Below are 16,511 nucleotides of genomic sequence, written 5' to 3'. Positions count from 1 at the left end.
CAGCTTTTTCTTTTTTTTTTTTTTGCTCATCAGTCTAATAATTATTTCCTTTAAAAGTAATTTATCAATCACATTTCTGATTTTTGCCTCTTCATTAGAATTTAAGTTATATAAAAAAAGGAACTTTTCATCTTTGTATACCTTCTAGTGACTGTCTACAATGGTATTTGGCACAAAATATGTGTTTGACATTATTTGGTGAATGGATAAATATTCTGAGCTTCTTTTTTTTAGCGTGTGGAGTTAAAATCTCAATGTTGCAGTTGATGAAATACATTAATCAGTTTATCTTGCTCAGTAAATACTGATTAAGTAAATGAAATGTTGTTGTTCAGTCACTAAGTTATGTCCGACTCTTTGCAACCCAAACCCAACTGCAGCACAGCAGGTTTCCCTGTCTTTCATATCTCCTGGAGCTTCCTCAAACTCATGTCCATTGAGTCGATGATGCCATTCAACTATCTCACCCTCTGTCATCTCCTTCTCCTCCTGCCATTAATCTTTCCTAGCATCAGGATCTTTTCCAATGAGTTGGCTCTTCACATCAGGTAGCCAAACTATTAGAGCTTCAGCTTCAGCATCAGCCCTTCCAATGAATATTCAGGGTTGATTTTCTTTAGAATTGTCTGGTTTGATGTCTTTACTGCCCAAGGGACTCTCAAGAGTCCTCCAGCACTACAATTCGAAAGCATCAATTTCTTTCACACTCAGCTTTCTTTATGGTCCTGCTCTCCCGCCTGTATATGAAATACTACAAATGGTACTTACTTTGAAGCTTGAGAAAGGATTCTGACAACTACTTGTGATGATACTGGATTGCCAGGATTTAAAAAGTAAATAATACTGTGCAGGATTTTATCACGAGTCCTTAAATAACTCTAAAGAGCTTATTTTCTTCACTCTTAAGCCTTTATTAAAACCTACATTATGTCCACCACATAAAAGATTCATATCTAAATTTGAACCGGACAAAACACAAGATCTGACTTTAACACATTAGTGTGTATGAAGAAAAAAATAGGTTTTCTGTTTTTAATGAAGTAATATAGAATTAAAATAAGTAGTTGGATATTTTTTTTTAAAGTCTCTACAGCTGAAATGCATTATGCAAGTTACTCTCTACTTAGCGAAGATGCTACCAAATAATCTCAATAGTTGTTATTAATAAAACATCTGGGTCTATTTAGCAGCATAGATGAAGGCTGGATTGTCTAATGCATTTTTTTCTTTGTTTAACCTTGATTAATCCTTGTAGGGTCTCTGTAAGGTGGTTTGTATCAACCTTGTGGTATGACAATCCCCAAAATATCAATACAGAGATTAAGGGCTGCTGATCACCCAGCATACTAGAAGCCAAACACAGTTTGAAAATTCAGAATTTCTAATTCTGTTTTGGACACTTTTTCAGGGAACTGGATCACAACTAGGAGGGATTGTTCCATACTTGAGGTTTTAAAAGAATCCGATGGAGATCTATGTCCAGAATTCTACCTGGATGCATTCCCTCATTTTCCATTTTGCACGATAGCAGTTAAGCCAGAGGCCAAAGCTACCACAAGACAATCGTAGTGATCTTTTTGACCTGAGTGGAAACATGAGTTGAGATTCCACACGGAGGCCAATTTTGTAAGAATTTCCACCAGTCTTTCGACTGTAATAATTGGGTTATTTGGATAAGGTTTGGCAAAGCGTATGGTAGGTTAACTGAATGAGGTTTCTGGAGCTTAGCCATTTTGGCACCATCCATTTTGTTCTTTGTTCTACCTCATTCTAAAATGGGCTATTGAAATTGGTTGGTTTGTTGTATGTCAGCTTTTTCTTTCCTTTTCTTTTTTCATTCCTTTTCTATCTTTACATCTGAGCCCTTAATTTAATTGAAAGCAAGCTCTTCAGTCTAAGAGGACAACAAAACACCCCTTTGAGGAGGAGGAAATAGATGATAAAATCTGTGTGTTACTAATTTTTTTCTATAGTTTGGAGGAATTCTTTTTCCGTCCTGTGTGTGTGTTTTTAAGACCCTGTTAAGTTCATAGTTCCTTTTGCTTTTCTTGTTTGAATAGAAAATGATTCTCTTTAATCCCACCTGAGTTTTAAAAAATGTATTATTGAACTGCCCAGTTCAGGAATTCAGTGGCCTGTTTTACTGAATGGAGGTATGTATGACCTGAGTGTAAAAGAATGCTATTCAAAGACATTTCCTTTTCTTTGTTTCTTGGATCTGTTACTGTTCACATAGATCTGGAAAAATGCCAAAATATGTAAACAAATTAAGAGCTTTAGGATCCCAGTGGGAATATCCGTAAATTCTACCATAAATCAGGAATTTAAGATTAAGTGCACTATGCTATAATAAGATTGCAGAAAGAAGCAACTCTAGACAAGATATTCTTGGCTCTGGTTTAGGAATCTTAAAGGATATTAAAAGATTTGGATAAATTATGGCATTATGTATAGTATTACTTCTTCCCAAACCTATTTGTGTTGCCTCAATGGAACTTTATTTTTATTTTACTGACTTTTAACTGTTGCTTAATATCAAACAAACCTTCAACTCTGAAGCCACTGTTTTTTATACTTTTTTAGCATCCATAATATATGTAGCATTAATTATTTATCTTTATAATTAATACAGTTAATGACTCTCCACACATCCGTGAATAAAATAGAGTTAGATTGGGGATTTTTCCATTGGAGCGCTTTTGATACACACTCTTCTCTTCTTGCAATTCTTTATCTTAGTGTATGAATTGCAAATTGTGGTCTTTTCTATTTTTTTGACCCAGAGTTAAAACTTCAGCATAAACTTTTATCTTAAGTCCACCATATGATAGCTTTATTAATATCTTCTTGTGTGCATGTATGTAGAGAAAGAATGATAATGCAGTAAAAGAGAAGAGATATATATATATCCATATATATATATATATATATATAGAGAGAGAGAGAGAGAGAGAGATTCTTATGTCAATGCTTTCTTAAAACAGTTCTGAACAATTGTGTTGTGAGCTTACTTTTTATATGCACATAAAAGGAAAACTTGTAGAGATTAGGTGTTACAGATTTAGCAAAGTTTATCTTAAACTGAGATAATAGAGAATATACATATTTATACATAATAAAAAATATTTATTTGTAATTATACACAATGAACAATACTCCTTGGCAATGCAGATTCAACACAATCTTCAAGCGATTGCATAACTTTAATATGGGTGACTTCACTAGCCAGTGATGTGAAAATGATTTTACATGCTTGTTTTTCCCTAAACCTGGATTATTAATACATGAACCCACATGGTTTCTGTAAGAAACTAACCTGACTTACAGTATCCTCCCCAGCAATTTTGTGCATGCTCTAGACTAAGTATCTTAGTTTCTTTTACCCTTTATTTTTCATCTTGTCACCATGCTGTTATTACCTTCATGAGGAAACCACTCTCCTGGGCACAGCTGTTTGTAGTCTGAACTGAGTACAGGATATCAGTCTTAAATGCTCATCCAGCTCACTCAGAGAGCCTGAGCCACTACTGGAAGCAGTGAAGATTAGTGGATGTTTCGGTCTAGTTACTCCTGGACACGAGAGCAAGACGTGTCCACTGCATCCCCACCCAAAGGACTTGAACGTGAAAGTGTTAGTCACTCAGTTGTCTCCTGATCTTTGTGACCCCCTGGACTGTAGCCCGCAGGCTCCTCTGTCCATGGAGTTCTTCAGGCAAGAGTACTGGAGTTAATAGCCGTTCCCTTCTCCATAGCCGTTCCCTTCTCCAGCAGATCATCCTGACCCAGGGATCGAACCTAGGTCTCCTGCATTGCAGGCAGGTTCTTTACCATCTAAGTCTCCAGGGAAGCCCATCCAAAGGACCTAGCTTATTTCTTATTCTACAGTTAGGCAGTCCCCAGAATGGGTGATAGTACCGTCATCCAATTCTCTTCAAGAGAAATGCTCCATGTCTAAGTTGCTGTTAAACACAAAACAGTGTGAGTACTGATAACATTTCCCAAGGTCTGGATTTTGCAGTCTTAGCCATGATCAACTTATAACACTCTAAAAAAGCTTCCCCCCCCCCCCCCCCCGCAAATATCTCATGTCTACCTGGGAGAAATACTTTGTGAGACTTGAATAAATTATGCAGTTTTCAGAAGTAACATAAGTATGGGCAAAGTATGTAAAGGAAAGACTGCTTTTTTTCCCTTGTGATCTTTATCATAAGAGTATCTTGGAGACCAACTAGTTATCCCATAACAATTACCACTGAATGTGTTTACTCTTTGCCAGATAAAATTTGCATATCTGATGTAGGTTTCTTGAGCTTTTCCCTTCTTCTCAGAAGAGCCTGAGGCCCCTAAGGTCACATAGCTCCTGAGTGGCACAGGCAGTGCTGCAATCCTGTATCTGGTACTCCCCCACTACATAGCTGCTCATCAATAGGACCTAAACATTATCCTAAATAACCACAAAAAATGACCAGTAATAGACATGGTGATGAAAATATTTAGAATCTACTCATTCAATTGTGTATTTTTGTTTTGATTCTCATTCTACTGTGGGCTTTCTGCCATCTGGCAGAGTTAGCCATTAGCAGCAGATGTGGGTCTCCTAGTATTAAGACGAGAACTTTAACATAGCAGACCACATCCTGCTCCCTGGTTATCGAGCATCTCTTACGCTCAGGGCCTCTAGGTCCTCTGGAAATTCTGCAAGGAGATAGGCAGGTTCTAGAAAGAGGAACCTGGAGAAGGAAATGGTAACCCACTCCAGTACACTTGCCTGGAAAATCCCATGGATATAGGAACCTGGTAGGCTACAGTCCCTGGGGTCGCAAAGAGTCGAACACAATTGAGTGACTTCACTTTCAGAAAGAGAAAAGGCAAGATAACTATTCCCTGTGGCACTTTTGCTGAAAAGATGAGAAACAGATGAAAATTGTGACAAAATGGAAGGTGGCATGATGAAAGTGAATTTAGTGGTGTCATTAGGTAACAATGGGGATTTAGAGGAGAGAACCTCTGGAAATTTGAGTCAGAGGATCCTCTGTCTCATTATGGCTTCAAGATTTCACTTCGGCCCCTAACAAATCATTTCCCTAAAGTTTCTTACAGAGCAGCAAAATCTGTTTGGGTATTCATATGTCAAGTTCACTTACTGGTTACATTTTATATTGAAATATTTTCTTTATATACCTCTGTTCACTGTTAAGATGTAATCTCCTTGTCTACATTGTACAGACTCTAGATTCATCCACATTACAATGAATGACCCATTTTTCTTCCTTTTTATGGCCGAGTAATACTCCACTGTGTATATGTTCCATGTATTTTTTATCTATTCAGCTTTTGATGAACATTTAGGTTGCTTCCATGTCCTGGCTGTTGTAAATAGTGCTGCAGTGAACATTGGGGTGCATGTGTCTTTTGGAATTATGGTTTTGTCTCAGGTATTATGCCCAATAGTGGGATTGCTGGGTCATATGGTCATACAGAGTGAAATAAGTCAGAGAAAAAACAAATATTGTATAATAACACATACATATGGAATCTATAAAACTGGTACTGGTCAATCTATTTGCAGGGCAGGAATAGTCTCAGACCTCAAAATGGACCTCAGCACAGTCACAGAGAGAGTAACATTGACGTATTTACACACTACCATGTGTAAAAATTATAGCTAGTGAGAAGTTGCTGTATAGCACGGGGAGCTCAACTTGGTGCTCAGTGATGACCTAGAGTGTGAGATGGGAATCAGGGGGAATAGGGAGGCTCAAGCAGGAGGGGATGTGTGTATACATATAGCTGATGCATGCTGTTGTACAGTTGAAACTAACACAGCATTGTAAAGCAATTATACACCAATTAAACATTTTTAAAAGATGTACTCTCCTTGGGGTTAAGCATTAAATTTTAGCTCTCTGATTAACTCTAACTTCTATTAAATGTGATGGTAATCTGCTAAGGCCCCTTTCAGGTACAGAAGTTAATTACTGTCTGGTAGCAGTATCAACAATCCTTTAGTTGAACCTTTATTTGTTGGGATATAAATTGTTGAGAAATTTTCAGCCTGGTTTATCAAGAGAGAATATATAAATCAAAAATCCAAGAATCCATTGAACCATCTGTAATGTGATGGAATCTCAATTTACAAATACACATGTCCAGAAATATCTTTAAAAAAACTCACCCCTGATTTCAATCCCCAATCCTGTGGGGTTAGAATAAAAGTCAATCTCTGGCATTGTTCAGGCTCCTTTTTCATCAGGGATGTACAGAGAACCTGGTGGGTCTCAAAAAGCATCAGAACTGCTCATGTAGTCCTCAGCCGTCCATCCCCGCTGTCCGTCAGGGACCAACAATCAGGAGTAGAAACAAGACCAGGACTCTGCACCTTTTATTTTAAATGTTGATTTGATTTGGGGATATAGTAGTACATGGGCTTCCCCGGTGGCAGTCGGTAAAGAATCCACCTGCAATGCAAGAGACCGAATCCACCTGCAATGCAAGAGACCTTGATTTGATCCCTGGGTCAGGAAGATTTCCTGGAGGAGGGCATGGCAACCCACTCTAGTATTCTTGCCTGGAGAATCCCCATGGCAGAGGAGCCTGGTGGGCTACAGTCCATGAGGTCACAAAGAGTCAGACTCCACTGAGTGAGCACACACAGTAGTCCATGCCTATTTCATTTATTTGTGTGTGTGTGTGTGTGTGTGTGTGTGTGTGTGTGTGGCTTCAGTATATAATGGTAGTGTATATATGTCACTGTTACTCTCCATATATATTATTGCTTTCCAGGTGGTGCTAGTGGTAAAGAACCTGCCTGACAATGCAGGAGACAGAAGAGATGTGGGTTTGATCCCTGGGTCGAGAAAATCCCCTGGAGAAGGTAATGGCAACCCACTCCAGTTGTCTTGCCTCGAGAATCCCATGGACAGAGGAGCCTGGTGGGCTACAGTCCCTTGGGTTGCAAAGAGTCAGACTTGACAAGTAACTTAGCGCAGTACAGTATACATACATACATACATACATACATTCATATATACATTCTTTTTAAAATATTGTTTTCCATCATGGTTTATCACAAGACATTGAATAGAGTTCCTTGTGCTATACAGTAGGACTTTGTTGTTTATCCACTCCAAAGACACTCGTTTACATCTGCTAACCTCAGCCTCCCACACCATCCCTCCACTAACCCCCAGTTCCTAGGAAATCAAAGTTCTGCTCGCTATGTCCCCAAGTCTGTTCTGTCTTGTACATCTGATGCATCTGTGTCATATTTTAGATTCTACATAAAGTGACATCATATGGTGTTTGTCTTTCTCTTTCTGACTTAACTCACTTGATGTGATCATTTCTGGTCGCATTCACGTTGCTGCAAATGGTATCATTTCACTTCATTCTTTTCATGGCTGACTGGAGAAGGAAATGGCAGCCCACTCCAGTGTTCTCGCCTGGAGAATCCGAGGGACAGGGAAGCCTGGTGGGCTGCCATCTATGGGGTCGCACAGAGTCGGGCACGACTGATGCGACTTAGCAGCAGCATCAGCAGCTCCTGCATTGCATTGTATTGCAGGCAGATTCTTTACCACTGAGCCACCAGGGAACACTACTTTGAGGACACTATTGTGGTGTTAAATTTCAAATGCACGAAGTGTAGATGACTGTTCAGTTCAGTTCAGGTCAGTCGCTCAATCATGTCTGACTGTTTGCGACCCCATGAACTGCAGCACGCCAGGCCTCCCTGTCCATCACCATTTTCTGGAGTTCCCTCAGACTCAGGTCCATCAAGTCGGTGATGCCATCTAGCCATCTCATCCTCGGTCGTCCCCTTCTCCTCCTGCCCCCAATCCCTCCCAGCATCAAAGTCTTTTCCAATGAGTCAACTCTTCACATGAGGTGGCCAAAATACTGGAGTTTCAGCTTTAGCATCATTCCTTCCAAAGAACAACCAGGACTGATCTCCTTTAGGATGGACTGGTTGGATCTCCTTGCAGTCCAAGGGACTCTCAAGAGTTTTCTCCAACACCACAGATTGAAAAGCATCAATTCTTCGGCGCTCGGCTTTCTTTACAGTCCAACTCTCGCGTCCATACATGACCACTGGAAAAAACATAGCCTTGACTAGATGGACCTTAGTCGGCAAAGTAATCTCTGCTTTTGAATATGCTGTATAGGTTGGTCATAACTTTTCTTCCAAGGAGTAAACGTCTTTTAATTTCATGGCTGCAGTCACCATCTGCAGTGATTTTGGAGTGCTAAAAAATAAAGTCTGACACTGTTTCCACTGTTTCCCCATCTATTTCCCATGAAGTGATGGGACCAGATGCCATGATCTTTGTTTTCTGAATGTTCAGCTTTAAGCCAAGCTTTTCACTCTCCTCTTTCACTTTCATCAAGAGGCTTTTTAGTTCCTCTTCATTTTCTGCCATAAGGGTGGTGTCATCTGCATATCTGAGGTTATTGATATGTCTGTTACTACTACTTAAAGGAGACTTCTCCCACACCCAGCTCACTTGCTCCCCTGCCCCACCCTGACCCCAATCCAGGACAGACAGTTTTGCTGTGTAGTTGGACATGACTGATGCGACAGCAGCAGCAGTGATGCATTGTATATATATGCACCATGTCGTCTTTGTCCATTCGTCTGTTGATAGACATTTAGTTGTCTCCATTCCTTGGCTAGTGTGAGTAGCGCTGTATGAACTTTGGGTGGATGTATCTTTACGATTTCTTGTTTTGTCTGGGTATCTGCCCAGGAATGGAGGTGCTATATCCTATAGTAATGCTGGTTTTAGTTTTCTGCAGCACCCCATACTGTCTTCCATAGTGGCTGCACCCAACTTATATTTCCAGCAACAGCATAGGAGGATTCTCTCTTCTCCGCACCCGCTCCAACATTTGTTATTTGTAGGTCTTTTAATGATGGCCATTCTGACCAGCGTTAGGTGATACCACACTGTCATTTTGATTTTCATTTCTCCAACAATGATTGATGCGGAGAATCTTTTCATATGCCTATTGGCCATTTGTTTGTCTTTGGAGTAATGTCTGTTTAGATCTTCTGCCAATTTTTTGATAGGGTGGTTTGTGTTTTTTTTTGTCATTGTTGAGTTGTATGAGCTGTTTGTATATTTTGGAAGTTAAGCCCTTGCCTGTCACTTCATTTGCAAATATTTTCTGCCATTCTGTATGTTGTCTTTTCATTTTGTTTATGGTTTCCTTTGCTGTGCAATAGCTTGTAAGTATGATTAAGTCCCATTTGTTTCTTTATGTTTGTATTTCTATTGCCTTGGGACTGTAGATCCCTGGATTCTCGAGTCCCATCATCCTCTTTCTTGACCTTCAGGCCGCTCTCTTATTCTCTTTTTGCCTCAAAGGCCCTTCCTCTTTTCCCTTACCCAGGGATCATTAGTAAATCTAATGGAGTTTGGCTTTTACACCAGGAAAAGCAGCACTTGTGATTTTAGGCTCTTCCCAATTTTCTCCCTTCTATAATCCCTGTGGCAACAAACTGTAGATCCAGGCTACTGGCTCTGAATATAGGGGTAAGGAAAAAGCACAAAGAGCAAAACAAAAATTAATTACACGAGTAATCCAGGCTTCTACACCTCAAATATTAAATGAGGATGCTGGTGAACGCTGTGCATTTCAGTGTGGTTTTCTGGTAATGTCCCAAACCCCTCCCCAACCAGTGAACATCATATGGGCTTCAGTCGTATCTTTAATTGCCTTCTGAGCAACATTTTTATATTTGGGTATCTTACTATTTATATTTAGTTACATTAAACTTAATCAAAACCTGAGGTTATACTTTCTCCCCATATTTGACTTGTTGCCCAAGTTCATGTCTTGTCAGTGTTACCAGAACTTGCTGCTCTTTACCTTTTGAAGTTGGCCCCCCTTTTATTTAAACTTGTTCCCTGTGTCACTGCCTGCCTCGTAACCGTCCATCAAATTGAGCCTTTCTTCTTCATTTCTCCTGCCACCTGCCATCACTTTAGTTTATGCCCTCATCACCGTGAGGCACTCACCTTGTATGCCACCCATGCCAGCAAACCACTTACTGTTTCCTGATCACGCTCTGCTTTTTTGTCTTATGCTTTTGAACATGCTGTTGCTGCCCGATGGCCTCTATTGTTACATGTTTTACACGTTTATTTCTTCTACATCTATGCTTCTGTCATATAAGCTATTATATATCTCCTATTATAGAACTTAGAGTATCTTACCACCTTAAAAATAGAGAGCATCCTATACATATCTCTGTTTTCTTTGAATTTTGGCTATTCAATGTGGGTAACAAGTATAAAATAATTTTATTTTAAAAAAATGTCAGTTACTCAGTTTTGTCCAACTTCTTGCAACCCCATGTTCAGTAACCCACCAGGCACCTCTACCCATGGGATTCTCTAGGCAAGAGTACAAGAGTGGGTTGCCATGCCCTTCTCCAGGGGATCTTCCTGACTCAGGGATCGAATGCATGTGTCTTAATTCCCCTGCATTGGCAGGCAGGTTCTTTACTGCTAGTGCCACATAAAGAATTTAGGCAAGCTTAATACTGAATGGGCCTCCCAAATTTTCTTTCCTTTTGTCAGCCATAAATATAAGGCCTTCTCATCTGCCTTCCTGACCCACACTCAACAGTAGCTCTCTCCCTGCTTCTCCAGCAAGTATATCCACCATGTTGCTCTGGCCTGGCATCTTAGTACACCTTACTATTGCAGTCAGGTTCTACTCTAGTTTACCTTTGACTTCAGTCTTTTCCTCAGGGTTATGAAGAATTCAAACAAGCGCTTGCAATCTTTTTTACTCATCTGCTGCTTTAATGGAAGCTAAGCTCCACCTGGTGGTAGAATTTGATTCCTTGTTTGGACTGCGGTGCATGCAATGAGATCAATTCAGTGGGGGAAAAATTTGTACATATTTTTATGAATGCAAATATACATTATTACATATGTATGTGAGTGTCTGTTTTGCAGGGTTTCCTCTGTCACAGAAGTTGTGACATATGCTTGTTCTTTATTTTACTGACATTGACAGTTTGAACATGGCATTCAGGATTTGGGAGCTTCCCAGGGGGCTCATAATAATCTGTCTGCTAACACAGGAGTTGAAAGAGATGCGGGTACAGTCCCTGAGTTGGGACGGTCCCCTGGTTGAGGAAATGGCAAACCACTCCAGAATTCTTGCTTGGGTAATACTGTGGACAGAGGAGTCCGGCAGGCTATAGTCCATATGATTGTAAAGAGTCGGACATGCCTGAGCCACTGAGCACACATTCAGCATTTGATTATTATAAATATTTTGTGATATTCAGACTCTTAGCAATGACCAGAATGCTCTTGTTGTGCTCATCACAAACCAAATATTTTCCCCCACCGCTGTCTGATACCAAAATTGTTTCTTGAAAGGACTTGCTTTATATTTTAGTAGTAAAGGAAGTATATTTAAAGGCCTTTATGATTCGTAGAAAATTATAAAAATAAAATGGAGAGGTGTTTGAAAGTATGAACTCAAGTGATATTTTAAAGCAGGATAGCCTAGCCCTCTACTCCATACACAAGTATGTTCCTGTCAGTGTCAAGTTTACCCGTTATGTTGAGTGGTGTTTTGTAGCATTTAACTTTAGAAAGACCAGAAAATGAGCCAGAATTTACACATTGGAAGCCCTGTAGCTGCATTAAACCCACAGATGTGTTTTTTCATGCTTCTCCTAAAATATGAAATAGTCGCCTCTATTTGAAAATGGGAAAACTTTATTATAAAAATGCAGCTGCCTAGAGATGAGGGGTCTTTTATCACAAATCTAGTGATCTCAGTCCAAGCAGTAAACACCCTTTTTAGATGGAGTGCACACTACTTTTCCATAAGCTTCAGTTCAGTTCAGTCACTCAGTCGTGTCTGACTCTGCAAATCCATGAATTGCGGCCTGCCAGCCCTCCCTGTCCATCACCAACTCCCGGAGTTTACTCAAACTCACGTTCATTGAGTCAGTGATGCCATCCAGCCATCTCATCCTCTGTCGTCCCCTTCTCCTCCTGCCCCCAATCCCTCCCAGCATCAGAGTCTTTTCCAATGAGTCAACTCTTCGCATGAGGTGGCCAAAGTACTGGAGTTTCAGCTTTAGCATCATTCCTTCCAAAGAAATCCCAGGGCTGATCTCCTTCAGAATGGACTGGTTGGATCTCCTTGCAGTCCAAGGGACTCTCAAGAGTCTTCTCCAACACCACAGTTCAAAAGCATCAATTTTTCAGCGCTCAGCTTTCTTTACAGTCCAACTCTCACATCCATACATGACCACTGGAAAGACCATAGCCTCGACTAGATGGACCTTTGTTGGCAAAGTAATGTCTTTGCTTTTCAATATGGTATCTAGGTTGGTCATAACTTTCCTTCCAAGGAGCAAGCGTCTTTTAATTTCATGGCTGCAATCACCATCTGCAGTGATTTTGGAGCCCAAAAAAATAAAGTCTGACACTGTTTCCACTGTTTCCCCATCTATTTCCCATGAAGTGATGGGACCAGATGCCATGATCTTCGTTTTCTGAATGTTGAGCTTTAAGCCAACCTTTTCACTCTTCTCTTTCACTTTCATCAAGAGGCTTTTTAGTTCCTCTTCACTTTCTGCCTTAAGGGTGGTGTCATCTGCATATCTGAGGGTATTGATATTTTTCCTGGCAATCTTGATTTCAGCTGTGCTTCTTCCAGCCCAGCTGGAATGTTGTACTCATGATGTACTCTGCATATGAGTTAAATAAGCAGGGTGACAATATAAAGCCTTGACGTACTCCTTTTCCTATTTGGAACCAGTCTGTTGTTCCATGTCTAGTTCTAACTGTTGCTTCCTGACCTGCATACAGGTTTCTCAAGAGGCAGGTCAGATGCCTCCTTTTTGTTTTTTTTTTTATTGCCTGGCTTCGTAGGCATGGGTATTTATGACTACTGGCATTCCTTCATCTTTGATGCCTATCTGAGAAATTCATATTCTAGGTGAATTCACCTTCATTTTTGAAGGTGAAAATGAAGAAAGATCAATAACCATCAAAAAAGTGAAAGAAACAACCCAAACAAACAATGTAAAATTGCTTTCTCTGGAATTTTGCAGAGCACCCCACTGGTGACATCAGTGTACTCCCAACAGTATCATATTTAAGGAAAAGGTCCCTGGTGGCTCGATGGTAAAGAACCCAGCTGGCAGTGCAGGAGACTTGGGTTGGATCCCTGGATTGGGAAGATCCCCTGGAGAAGAAAATGGCAACCCACTCCCATATTCTTGCCTGGGAAATCCCATGGACAGAGAAGCCTGGAAGGCTACAGTCCATGCAGTCGCAAAGAGTTGGACACTGCTTAAACAGCAACAGCACTTTTCCCAACTACAGGCTGAGAAACTTCATTTTCCTTCAACTATAAACCCCTGGATTGAGAAATATCTGAAGTTATACCTATTTAATTTTTGCTTTGAGAATATTTTAGTTGTTAGGCTAAAATCTAGGCACCTACATAAATATATTTGCTTTTTCCACCCAATCAACCACTTCCTGAACAGTGAATATTACACTAAGCTGGTGTTGCCCAGCCTTCCTAACTGGTCACTGTCTATTGAACCACTTTCATCCTCCTACACTTTTGCGATTTGCATTTTGCATCTCCCTTTAAAAGGATGCCTCTTCTTATGGTTAGTAGTGACCATGTTTTGACTTTCCTCACCAGTTGTGGTGGGTTGGCAGAATAACAGCCCCCTGCTAAGATATCTCTATCCTAACCCCATAACCTATAAACACATTATATTACATGGTAGAGGACGATTAGGATTGAAGATGAAATTAAGACTGCTTGTCAGCTGACCTTAAATCGATCACCCTGGATGAATTTGGTCAGCTCTTATATTTTAAGGACTATCGTCATTATCATGATGGTAATTTTTACAAGTGGAAATAGCTGCCAGGGGAGCGTCATAGATGTGTGACTACAAAAGAGTGATCAGGATGACGCAACACTGCTGGCTTTGAAAAGAAGGGGCCACAGATCGAGACATCTGATGTCCTTTAGAAGCTGGAAAAGGTAACGAAACAGATTTGCCTCTAGAAACGCAGCCTGGCTACACTGTAACTGTAGACCCTTATGTCTATCCTATAAAATTGTTAAGATGATATGTTTGGGCTGCTTTTAGCCACCCCGTTTAGGGTAATTTCTTATAACAAGAATGAAAAACTAGCAAGCCAGCAAAGATGATTTATTTGCAGTTTGCTCTCTGAAGCTTTTATTATTTAAAAAAAAATTTTTGAGAGAAATTATACCAGAGCATAACTTTTGGATCAATGCACAATTCTTCCTGGTTTCTTCTTCTCCCTTGTCTTGAGAATCACTGTTTTAACCCCTTCCTTCCCCCATAGCAGAGAGAGAGGTCATGGGGTCATCGGCAAAGAACTGTACTTCTACAGTGTGTCAGGGAGGCAGGGGGTGGCGGATAGGAGACCCCTGGCTGAAGAGCTAACACCAAGTAGAAGGCAGCAAAAAAAACAAACAAAAAAGCTCAGCCTTCATTTTTTCCCCAAGATTTCCTTAGTCTCTGCACCATAGAATATATAGTTTCTAAAATGACACTTGGACAAATTCTTAAAATAATAAAAGTGATTTTGCCATAGTTTGTCTAAGATGCAGGAAGGCTACACTGTAGAGGAGTCTTGGATTATGATCAATTTGGCCACACTCTTGGCTATTTCTTCTGAGATGCGTGATGTTTGTTAGGAAGATTTTTTTTCTGTTGTTTTTAAATCAGAAAACCGCTGAACCATTTCGCAGTCCACAAAGACTGATGCTGCATAAATTTTTCCATGAAATGACAGCACAATAAGAAACTGTCTTGGCCTATATATTGTTATTGACAGGCACTTACACGTACACTTAACTAGAATTCATTGTCACGTATCAACCTGAAAACAAACCTTTCTCACATAAGCTTATACATTTTCATGATGCTGTTTTCCAGAAATTCTAACAAACTCAAATTAGTAAGGACCAGACTAATTTCACTTATTGTCTTGGTATTCATGCCATTGAACCTAATACATTATATATAGTAGCTGCTCAATATACAGATGGTTGGATACATCCATCTTTGCAATATATTGGCACCTTCTCTAATTTAGCCACAAGAAGGATACAAAACCGTTGATTTGTTGTCTCAGTTTTACTGTGGGCTTCTCAGAGTGTAATTTCTCCAAGCTCAAGGTGATCCTAGAATATAAAGATAAGTATTTTTCAATATGGCCTCTAAATGTTAGGCAGCATTATTCAAAGAAACCAAATATCTTTCACACACAGAAGGGAAATTGAATCAAGAGATGGCGTGACAACCTTCAAAAGGCAATATATAAGAAACTTGTAAAGGGTTGTGCATGATTGCCCTCCAAGTTGTTGATATCTTAGCGCCTACCTCCCCCATCTCCACTCCTTTATAAGGGTGTGTGAAGAAGTGTCTTTAGTCCCTGATGTTAAGATTCTTATACTTCTACGTCTGTACAGAAAATCATCTGGGGATCTTGTTAAATACCAGCATGTTGCTTATCATCGAATCAATGGGCATGAGTTTGAGTAAGCTCCAGGAATTGGTGATGGACAGGGAAGCCTGGCGTGCTGCAGTCCGTGGGGTCGGAAAGAGTCGGACGCGACTGAACTGAACTGTTGTTTATCATACAGCATCCCTGAAAGTGAAAGTGAAGTCGCTCAGTCGTGTCCGACTCTTTGCGACCCATGGACTGTAGCCTATCAGGCTCCTCTGTCCATGGGATTTTCCAGGCAAGAGTGCTGGAGTGGATTGCCATTTCCTTCTCCAGGGGATCGTCCCAACCCAGGAATCGAACCCCGGTCTCCCGCATTGCAGGCAGACGCTTTACCGTCTGAGCCACCAGGGAAGCCCTAGAAATTCAAATTGGATAGGCCTTGGGTTGCACCATAGAAATTGTTTTGTAAAAATTGTATACATGCATTGGTGACATCACAGGCCAGGCTGAGAAATGTTGCTTAGCTTGTTTGATGTGTTTATATTGTTGTTCACTTGTACAGACACCATTGTGTGTTCAAGCATTTCAACCTACAAAGAAAACCACTGCTCTCCAGTTGTCTATATCGCCACATCTCTCTGCCCTCACACCTGCCCCCTCCCCAGTTGTGTGATGATTTTACAGTCACGCTTCCCCCCTGCCCCAAACCTAGGGTAGATACAATTATAAGTGTTATAGTAGACAAAGTCCTGTAATTCTCTTCTAGGGTAGGTGGCACCATGCTTCTGAAGAGGGCTGAGCTTCCTTTTCTGCGGCTTCGTGGATCTGGGCTAGATAAGTATGTGTCTTCCGTATTCCCGTCTCTTTAAATATGTCTCTTCCCTCCATCCACAGTGCCCTCTCCTCCAAGGTTTTCCTCACCATGACATAGCTTAAGGGCTGTCCTAAACCTCCTGTCTCTCCACACCTTTCCTCTGACCACAAGAACACTTCTATCAGCAGCAGATAATCTGAAAG

The sequence above is a fragment of the Capricornis sumatraensis genome, chromosome 5 (assembly GCF_032405125.1).
Source record: "Capricornis sumatraensis isolate serow.1 chromosome 5, serow.2, whole genome shotgun sequence".
NCBI classification, from domain to species: Eukaryota; Metazoa; Chordata; class Mammalia; order Artiodactyla; family Bovidae; genus Capricornis; species Capricornis sumatraensis.
The sequence above is the reverse complement of the archived record's forward strand: the minus strand, read 5'-3'. Positions refer to the sequence as shown.